This window comes from Brachycentrus maculatus, unplaced genomic scaffold, assembly GCF_059751285.1.
Source record: "Brachycentrus maculatus isolate JH-2025_06_01 unplaced genomic scaffold, ASM5975128v1 h1tg001032l, whole genome shotgun sequence".
NCBI lineage: Eukaryota > Metazoa > Arthropoda > Insecta > Trichoptera > Brachycentridae > Brachycentrus > Brachycentrus maculatus.
The window spans coordinates 1-11257 of record NW_028281744.1 but is presented as its reverse complement, the minus strand read 5'-3'; positions in this window follow the sequence as shown (position 1 = coordinate 11257).

Genomic DNA, 11257 nt, shown 5'->3' with positions numbered 1-11257 from the left:
AATCGGCGGGTATGTATGAGAAGATGCATGAACGTGGAAGAGGTGAAGAATGTTTGCAAGGACAGAGTGGTGTGGCGTTGTATTCTCTCTGCCTACCCCTGCGGGGAAGCGGCGTGATGGTGAGTTTGTTAGTAAGTTTCAGATTTTTGTAACAACAACAAAAAACAAATGATTTATTTAAATATTCCTGAAGAAGAATATGGAAGTCAGTGTGAAGTCCGGGTAATAACACTACTTACGACCTGTCATATGCTGGTTTAATTGATCACTTCAAACACGTGTAACATTCATTATTCTACCCATGATTGACAACCACACTACTCAAATTAAAAGATTTAATCATATTTAGGTTCTCAATTAAAAGATTTTTTTTTTTTGAAATCTCAATATGTAAAGGTTAAGAATATGGAAGTCTGAGCATTTACAGGGCTTACGACCGTCGTAGACTTCTTTAATGATGGTCGTCAGCCCTGTAAATTCTTAGACATCCATATTTTTCTTCGTCTATGTTGAGACGTCAAAAATAATACAAACAAATATTCCCTAATTGGAGACAATCTAGATTTGCTAACAAGTGTTTGGACACACTCAAAATGTTGTAAATTAAAAGTTATGATTAAAAAAAGTCAATTCACTCAATAATAGGTTTCCCAATCTACCACTTACCACGAACCACAATGTTACAATTTTTATTTTTTTATTTCCAATTTGAATTTACTATCATATAACAAATGTACTGTTTTAACAATATTTTTACTTAATAAATGCTATTACGACTATCCTTAATAATATGTTCGACTCTAAAATCATACACATGAATATAACTTAAACTGACTCTACTACTCTCAACTTTCTGTACTCCCTTTATGAAGCATTATATTATTTGAAGAAGATGATGGTAATTATGGGTTAAGTTTAACATAGTCAAGTAATACTTTAATTAATTTAGAACATAATTAAACGTGACGAAAAGATAATAAGAAAATTATGTGGCAGTTCCAAGAAACGAAATTATTATATTGTAATATAATATAGTCAAGAAACAGGATACGAGAGGATGGATGATTATAAAAAAAATAATAATGGTCATAGAAATAAGTGTTGATAACCACAAAATAAATTAGTTTGAGGGGAATTACCGAATCAGCCAAGAATATTTATTATCAAAATTCATACAATTATTGTTAGTTTTTATACAAGATGGACTTTATTTTATTTTGTTGTAAGTCTGTAATTATCTTGTCTTTCATTTATTATTGTTATGGCTACTGGAGAGTTTTTCTTTTTTTTAAATAATGGTTATTTAAAAAAATATATATTCAATTTTTTAATATTTCTTTTATTTCAATATGTCTTTTACCATATCGCTCATCTGTTTCAGAGGAAACATCTTATTATTTATGATTGTGTATTTAAAAAATACTAGATCAACTTGGAAAACTGAAAAATATAATGGAAAACTTGAGTACGAAATTGTTTATGTAGATACAAGTTTATTCGTATTTTGAATTTTTTATGAGCGGAATGTAGGTCTCGCATTTGATATTTAAGCTTACTAAAAATACATTAAGAATTTGTATGTACCTACATAAATGCATATTAAATATATTGTATCTTTTAAAAAAAAATACGATTTCTTAAAAAAGAGTTAAAATTAATAAAAAAAGTATATACCTGCTGCAGTGAAGTTATTTTTAAAAAATGACTTCAAATTTTGATAGTCCTATGACTAAAAGACGTTTAAATTTTGAAAAAAAATGAAGCATGCCACTTCAAGGAAAAAAAACAATTAACTCTCTACATTAATATACGGTTGTCTCTTCTACAAAAATGTCAGAACCATTCGTATTCATTAAAAATCATCTACCGAAATATAAAAAAACTAAAGAAGGTACTGACCAACATTTTGGTAATTTTATTTAGACGTATTTCTGGGAATCCGAATTAAAAAAATCAATGATTCATGCCTTAAAGTATCCACCTACCTTAATTTCTCTGATATCAAATGCCAACCTTTTAAACCATCCCAGTGTTTTTATTTTTAGTCCCTTCAAATGCCGTCATAAGATATTTTTATTTAGGTAGAACTTTTTCCGACCATGAATGGGCAAAAATGGAAAAATTCCAATATCAACAATAATAATCTCTAAAAGTTTAAATTTTATAAAATGTATTTTTATCGCGTATTTCAATCGAATATCGTTGAATTAAGAAATATTAAAAAAGACAATGAATAAAGTTTTTTTTAATAGCTCAATGACACATGTAAACATTTTCTTGAAATTACTTCAAATATTTTATTATGATAATTAATAAATAAATTATGGATCTTTTTCCTTGTGTTAAAGCTGTTATTATTTACGCTATCATAGTCGTCATAAGTTTTCCAAGAATTTAAATAAAACAACTTATTTTCAAACAATCGGTTCCTTCTTTAGAAATTCCTTAAATTCAATAAATTAAATCTCGAAAACCTCTAACAACAAAGAGATTAAATTTTATAAAGGCTAAGTTTATTTTGTTTACGTAATAGTGACTAATCGTCTTGTTATTCTTTTAAATTTGGTGTGAGAAACGACGAAATATTTTCAACCCTTCTGTATTTAGAAAACGTAAACAGCTTAAACTTGACGATAATTTGTTATTGTTCCCTGACTTCATGGTGTAAATATTTTATAAGCTTTTTTTAAAAAAAATCATTTTAATTTTTATCTTATACAATACACATATTTATTTTAACGGCCGTTTTGACATTGTTCTGGGTGTTTACGCCATAAGGCGTTAAAGGTCCTACATGCAGATAATACAACTGCCTTTCAAGAGGCAATCGTCAGGCAATGTGTCAAAAAATAATACGTAAACATAAAATTATGTGAAACATCACACTGACGATAGATTTTGTAATATTAACTAATGGTGGTCGCACAGTCAACATATCGACACAACGTGATTTACACATAAATAGAAAAAAACACTCAAAATATGTTGATATTCAAATAAAACAGAAAATCTATCATTTCATCGGCTGAAGTAACAACGTGTTTAAAGCCAGATCAAAAAATTCAATGCTTTGGATGAAAATCAAATTTATTTATATTATTTATTAATTCGGCATTAATTTTGTGGAATATGTTGATTTTTTTAATTAACCTTTGTATAATACTATTTATTGAGTTTTAATTTATTACACATCACTAGTTTCAAAGACTACAATTGTTTTCATCGACAAGTGAATACAAAAACTCTGAATAATCACTTGTTTATGAAAATAACTGAAGTTTTCGAAACTAGTCGTATGTAATGAAATAAAAGTCAATCAGTGGAATTTAATATTTAAAATAATAATATTTATTTCACTATTTGTACTAGTCATTTTTTGTTCACGTGTGTATGTTTACCATTATTATTTATTTATTGTGAAAATGTACCAATTTTAGTTTTAATAAAAAATAAGCTCATTTGTTTTCTGTTTTAAAATCTTTTATTTCTGAAGAGAATTTGCAATGTCCTTAAAGAGGGATCAAACCCCTTTAAAAAAATATTTTGCCCCTGATGTATTAAAAACCCTATCTAAATTCACAAAGATGTATCCCGATTAAATGCACAGAGTATTTTGATGCACTCGCCGTGATAAGCACGCTTTAATAAAAACAAGGGGAAGTATATATTTTTAACAGTTTTCTGTGACCGTAAACTAAGCTTCAAATCACCGCATAATCTTTCATGTTCAATGAAGTACAAATTCTTATAATGAGATACTCGTGAGTTGTGCAAGGGGTGCGTTGGTAAATGCAACGTTCATAATATGGTTAATAGTTGTGATAAGTTGTGACAATAAGTGTTTTAGTTTAATTCTTTAAAAATAAATTATCTAAAATGAAAATATAAATTAAAATTATTAAAAATGATAATCTTAAATGTATGTTATATAAAGTATAACTTTTTATAATTATCTAAATAAAAACAGATGGCAATAAGAGATCGCATCAGTGTCAAATTTTATAACTAGCAAGAATTCTAAACAATAACACGCTTGTCACATGGAATTCAAAAGTTTTACGAAAATATATGTATGGCTTAAATAAGTGTGGTGATGTAAAAACCCGTATCTGATTGATCCGAGAAAACTTCGTGTCGATATGGTTGACGTGGTGAAACCACGTTTCTCCTCTAGCCTGGCAAAAATAATCAATTATCAATCGTTTAATTTAATTAGTCTTAGGTAAAAAAAAATTCTGTGCGCGCAAATATTTTTTATGGCTCCGACCTTTTATAATTTACCTGTCGTAAAATTAAAATGTGTTAAAAGGTTTGAATCATAAAAGAACTGTCGCCAACCCGCTGGCCTTTGTAAAAAAGGGATTAAAGATATTTGCCGATGGTTCTTTATTATTATATAGCGCAAATAAAATTATTGCTAATTGAAATGTCTAGACGTCGAAAATTTTGGGGGTGGATACAAGCGCACCGTCAGCCAATGAGAAATGGTTTCGAGGGCGTGATCTTCAAGGAGAGAAACCGAATATAACGGGAAGAAATCAGTGGGATCGGTCACTTGGTAGCCAGTAATTGGAAGGATCAGTTAGAAGGAGTAAGTCGTAAGGAGAGATCGACCAGTTCGGACGGCTGGTCGGAAAGGCAGTCATCAGTTGAAAGAATAGAGCACTTGGAAGTAGGACTTGGAAGTCGGGGACTTGGAAGTAGGACTTGGAAGCCAGCACTTGGAAGTCGGGGACTTGGAAGCCGGGGACATAGAAGCCAACAATTAGAAGGATCAGTTGGAAGGGATCCGTCAGATCAGAGAAGACCGACCAGTCGGACTGGTCGGAATAGTCAGTTGGAAGAGGCATTCGGGAAATCAGTGGGATCGAGGACTTGGAAGCCAGGACTTGGAAGCCAACAGTTGGTCGGAATAGTTGAAGGGAAGGATCAGTTGGAAGGAGTAAGTCGTAAGAGGAGATCGACCATTCGGACGGCTGGTCAGTCAGAAGACACAGAGAAGAAGAAGAGTTGGAAGGAGCATTCGGGAAATCAGTGGGATCGAGGAGTTGTAAGCAGCAGTCGGGAGAGATCAGGGGGATCGAGCAGTCGGGAGAAATCAGTTAGAAGGAGCATACCTACACCAGGTTTTAAGACTTAAGTGAGGAGAAGAGCGGGAGCTCTACGCAGTGAGAGAGAAGATAGAAAAAAGGGAGTTACTCATCCGGAGTATCAAAAGCAAACCCACGCCGGGTCATAAGCCTCAAATTAAGAGCTGAAGCTCTACTAGGAGAAGAAGAAGATAAGAAGCAAGAATCATCGCACGGCGGCCCGTCATAAGAAGAACCTCATCCCAGCATCCAACGGCGCAGCTTTTTCACAAAGGATCACGGCCACCCCAGCACCATGGCGCATCTTTTCCACCAAAGGTTAGAATAAGTTTAATTTAAGATAGGATTAATTAATTTTAAGCTAATTTAAGATAGCAATTTAAGATTAGTTTAAGTTAAAGTCGCTTTCGTATAATTTTGATATTTTTAATTAAATTAATTTAAGTATATTTTTTTTGTGCTGAATTTTCATTCATCTCCCTACCCCTCCTTCTAATATTCCCAAGGTATATCAGCTTGATAAGGTGGGCGACGTCATGGTATTTCATTTTTGAGCTTTTAGGTGGACAAATAAATATTCATACAAACTTTTAGGATAATGACGTACTGCTGTCAAATGAAAAAGTGCGGCATCCAAAAACCAGATAGTTCAGAGATAATGGATGAAACGTCAGTAATTGATATGTTAAATTTATGGAATACGCCATCAGCATTTTAAAGCATATATATTAGTATATATATATATATATATATATATATATATATATATATATATATATATATATATATATATATATATATATATATATATATATATATATATATATATATATATATATATATATATATAAATATATATATAAATATATATATATATTTATATATATATATATATATATATATATATATATATATATAATAATAATTAATACATTGTTTGTGGGTCCAAATCCTTGTTAACAAATCTTGGTTTCTCCACTTTTTCTGGACAACAGAAGTTATTTTTACATTTAAATATCTTAACATAGATAAAAAAGAATAAAGAATGCTAAATATTTACAGGCCTTTTGATCTTTCGTCGGTTGGTTAAGTGATCAGTTTACACACGTGTAACAATCACCATTCTACCACTGCCAGCAAAATGCCAGGTCGTAAGCCCTGGGATGCTCAGACTTCCATGTTCTTTCATATAAAAAGGGCAGAATGCATGTTTTATATCAAGTTGAGACTCTATAAGTTGAGACTTTATAAAGTTAATGCTTAAGTAGAGCTATCATAGGCGGTGTTGCATAAGCTGTAGATAGGTTTCAGAGTCACTCGGACGTTAGGTATCTGTGGTTGGTTTAAGAAAGCTTTTATTTAGTCGCGATTAGTATTGTAAAAAAAGTTCTTTCACTCTGAAAACCTAAGCTGAATTCTTGAAGTCCTGAAGTACACATTTTTATTTATTTTATTTTTTCGGGAATTGTACAGCTTTATATTTAAGAAATTATATTACAATAAAAAGTTACATTAACAATAATTAACATTACATTACATTACACTAGCAAAAAAAGTTACATTGATAAAAATAAAGCCAATTAAACTTATGTTATAATATTATTTTTTGACATCTCATCAAAGATGAAGAAGAATATGGATGTCTGGGCATTTACGGGGCTGACGACCATCATAGGCTGGTTTGAGTGATCACTTTACACACGTGTAACATTCACCAATTCTACCAATTATTGACAACCACACTACTCAAATTCTTGGAAGTTCTATATATATATGAACCAATTTAGAAACCTTGTTCTTGAATCACTAGAACTTCACAAGAGGCATCTATTGGTGAGATGTAAAGATGCTTTTTTTTTACTAAGTAGAAACTCTTATATTATGTTATAATATTTAAATTTATGTAATAATAACTATTAAAAACATTAAGAGATAAAAAATATATTTAAAAAAAGTGGAAGTGTGTGTGTGTGAGAGGAAGGGAGTAAAAGGGTAAGGGTATTGTATAAAAAATGTAATTTGTTGGAAAAAAAGGAAAGGAGAGGAATTAATGAGAGTGAATTATGGTATGTAGTTTTTTTTTATCTTTTATGGTACTTCATCTAATGATATCATAAAAAAATTATAAATACAGTTCATTAATTTATGATGTAGGTGTAGATAAAATAATTTTTTCATATTTAAAAAATAAATATTATATCACAAATGTTTAATTTTTATTTTGATTAGCATATGGACTATCCAATAAAGGAAGTATCCTAAGGGCTAAGAAAGTTCGAAGGTTGGCGTGGCTACAAAACATTACTTAAATGCCTGTTTACACTTAAGTTAGGTCGGTGAGATCGGCCGCTACATCCCTGCCATGTGTTTCTCAGACCCTACTCTCTCATCAACTCCCTGCCATCTGTTGCGGTCTCGACCGAATATTTATTTCACTTTGATTATTGTTTACATGAAAAATATTGTCGTTTTTAAGTACCTATCCCCTAAGTCACCCCGAACAACCCCTGTTTTTTAACTGACACTTTTTGTTTGTTTTTCTTTTAACTATCCAAATTAAGTCAAAACAAACAATGCTGTAAAAAAATATACCTGTACTTTGTATTAAATCTGATGCACACAATTAATTATCTTTAAGTTAAGTTAATTTACGTTAAAGTTAATTTAATAACTAACTTTTGTTAACATTAAATTAACTTAAAAGTTAATTAAGTTAATTTAGCTAATTAATTAACTTTTAAGTTTTAATTGTGTAAATAGTGCTATGGCAGTGAAGGGTAGTATTGTTTGTGGTAGTGATTGTCATGACATAAAGACGGGTACGTCTCGAAACCGGTAAACTTAAAAATCTCGGTGAATGGTTAAATACTAATATTATTAATATTTTTGTAAAAAAATACATAAGTAATAATTTTTTAACTATTTAGTGACCGCTCACAAAATACTATTTTGGCAAATGTGATTAATTTATAAATTTGAAATTTGTAATAGTTAATGGCAATTATCAAATTATTCGTATTCAAAAATTTGCTTTTTTATATGCTAGATCGGGGTTTGCTAAAATTAAAATTCGTCGCTATTGTAAAGGGTATAACATTTTTTTCCAGGAATTAGCTAATATATTTGTTGATAATAATTTCTTTAACTTTTTTCTTTTTTTTAGATATCTATGTGTTTTTTTAGAATTTTGATGTGAAAATTTACATCTCTCGTGGATGTTATGTTGTGCGTTACATTATTAAGAGCGTGGCTTGAAAATGTGGTTCAAAGATGATTACTTAATATAATGCGAGGATAGAAGCGCATTGTTACTTCAAAACAGTGTTACATTACACCCAGGTCCCCCTTATGTTATATCGTAGAAATTGGAAACATTGGTTATTGTAACATGTGAACGATAGCGATAAGAATTTTATCATCGACCATACAATTTTGACAATTCTAATACATTTTTTATCTTTTGTATATGTTAATGTTTCAATTATAAAAAAAAAATACGTATTGCTTGTACACAACAATGTGCACCTCGATAGTTTAATGTCATCCTATTTAAATACTAACCTAGAGGTCCCGGGTTCGATTCCCAAGGATCATAATAAATATTAGAGATTTTTCTCTCTAATATTTATTTAATTGACTAGACCAGTGTCTGTCAGTACCTGAAGCGCTGGGCTGATCTCCTTTCCATCATGTTTTTAACGATAAAGATAACACTGATTATATACCTTAAGGTGCTCCATGCACCATGGGATGCAAATAATGGTTTGAAGATAAAGACTACAGCCAAAATGCACTTTCCCAATTTTCAATATGCGTTATATCAATCTCGCCTTAATGCGTTTTTTTCATACAAGTGTAATGACAATCATACCATGAAATTAGCTGGGATACGTTAATGTAAAATATACTGGTATACACATAAATATAATAAATCAAACACATATTTTTGGTACAGTTTGACACAGATTGAACTTCGTTTCTTAAACGTAAATTTAAGGGTTTTAAATTATACCACCTATGATTATTTAGGACGTATGTTTTAATCGTACTTATTCTGTATTTACCATTCCATCTTTAAGCGCCACCCTTCCGTGAATTGTCCACAATTCTCTACTTAGCACCGCAACAATGTGGATGGTCCAGTTGGTGACCACCCAACATTAGCTCCCACATCTGACACTAACAAGTTTACAGACGTCTACATCAAAGCTCAGGATGTTACGGTACCAAGGGAGCTTCCGCCGGAGCTTTATAAAGTAGAGCTTAGAGCTTTCTTGGTGGGATGTCTTTTTACACACGTTGGATAAACGGGGAAGAACGAATTTGTTTGTTTAGGGGTTTCCTTTCTCTTGTGGTTTGTGGGGGACAGATCGCTGTTTAGTGGTGTGTATTAACCATGTTTGGGGAAAACTAGATAGTTGTAACGCTAATCTCTATACTATTCCGTATACATTACACGTATAGAATTTATATTCAGTTAGTTACTTATGTAATTTTACTGCATTATTCGAATCGTGTTGATAAAATTTTATTTTCTTGTTGTTTTTTTTTTATTATAAAATAAAATGACCATTTTATAGTTTTTTTACACATGAATTTTATCTGACCTGTGATCGGGTTTTTGTAGTTCCCGACATCACAAGTCTAATCATTCCATTAAATTATATGTATGTAGTTCACCCAAGAAATTTGTGTACAAAAAACTTTTTTTTCAATGTCTTACACATGTGGTACGAAACGAATGTACATAGTTTTTTAGAAAATGTGTCTGGGTAGAATACACCAGGTAAAGATCTTACTTTTGTGTTTCAAATGTATTTAATATTGAAGTAATTTTTTACTATTTTTCTAACCCTTATCCACGTCCGAGGATGCATAGGGCACTGAATCATATCGATGTAGTGTGTTATTTTATCCGTCTATTGCATGAAATCTTCTAGCAACAGTCTTTTGTATTAAAAAGAAATAAGGGATTGAAAATAACTGATATTTTTCTTTATATATTAATTATATTTATTATGACACCTTTCGGAATCGAACTCGGCACCTCCAGCACGGTAGCTAAATGCGCTTACCGCTACACTATGGAGGCGGACATAATCTTACTTTTGAGATGAAATATTGTTTTTTTTTATAAATTTTATTATTCACATCTGACTTTTTCACGTTTTCCGTCAATTTATTATATTTTTCCACTTACATTTTTTTTTCTTTTTACTTTCAATTTTTGTATTTTGTATACCTTTATTGAAATAAGTTGCAATTAAATTATGTTATTCTTTTAACTTGTATGACAAGGATAACCAAGGATGATACAAGGATAACCTTGTTACATAATTTGTGAGTGTGGGTAATATGGCGTATGTATAAATTTCGCAAGACGACCTTCTATCTGCTTTTAAGAACATTTTAAGTATGTCGTCTAAACTATGTAACTTATGAGATACCTACGATGTCAAAATATGACAGGCACTTACGCCACTTCTCTCGTAATTTATACGTCCATATTACGTACCAGTTAATTGGCCACAAATAGCGTTCATATAAAATCAAACGACTACAAATGCTTATATAATTTAGTCACGCATAGGACAATTTTATTAGTCCCACAAATGACTATCCCTTAATTGAAGCGTGTGGCTCAGTTTTATGGCACTTAATTCGTTAAATGTATAATATAATCAAGCTTCCGTATAAATTATTCACGGCTTTTAACTCGACGGGAAAACACATTAAAGCACGTCTGACAACCCGTGTTAAATATTACATGGGGTCACCATTAGCGAAACATACGACAGTCCGCCGAACTCCCTCTCCGAAAACAATCTGTCGGACTAGGTGATAGTCTGCCGCGGGAGTTTCCCTCATTGTGGGGAAAACACATCTCATTTTATTGACTTACAGACTCACTCATGCATCACTCCTCTCATAAAATATATGCATATACTGTATATGAATGAAAAGCTTATCTTTTCTGTTCCATTACTGATCGTAAAATCTTCGGCCATCGGTTTTACATACTCAATTATTGTACTATTATTGTTAGAATATATGAGACACTAATTTTTAATTAATACATCTTTCAAAATTCATATATTTACAATTTAAATCTACAATAATGTCCTTAGTGAATTTTAACATTTTACGATATTTGTTTAAGATATAAG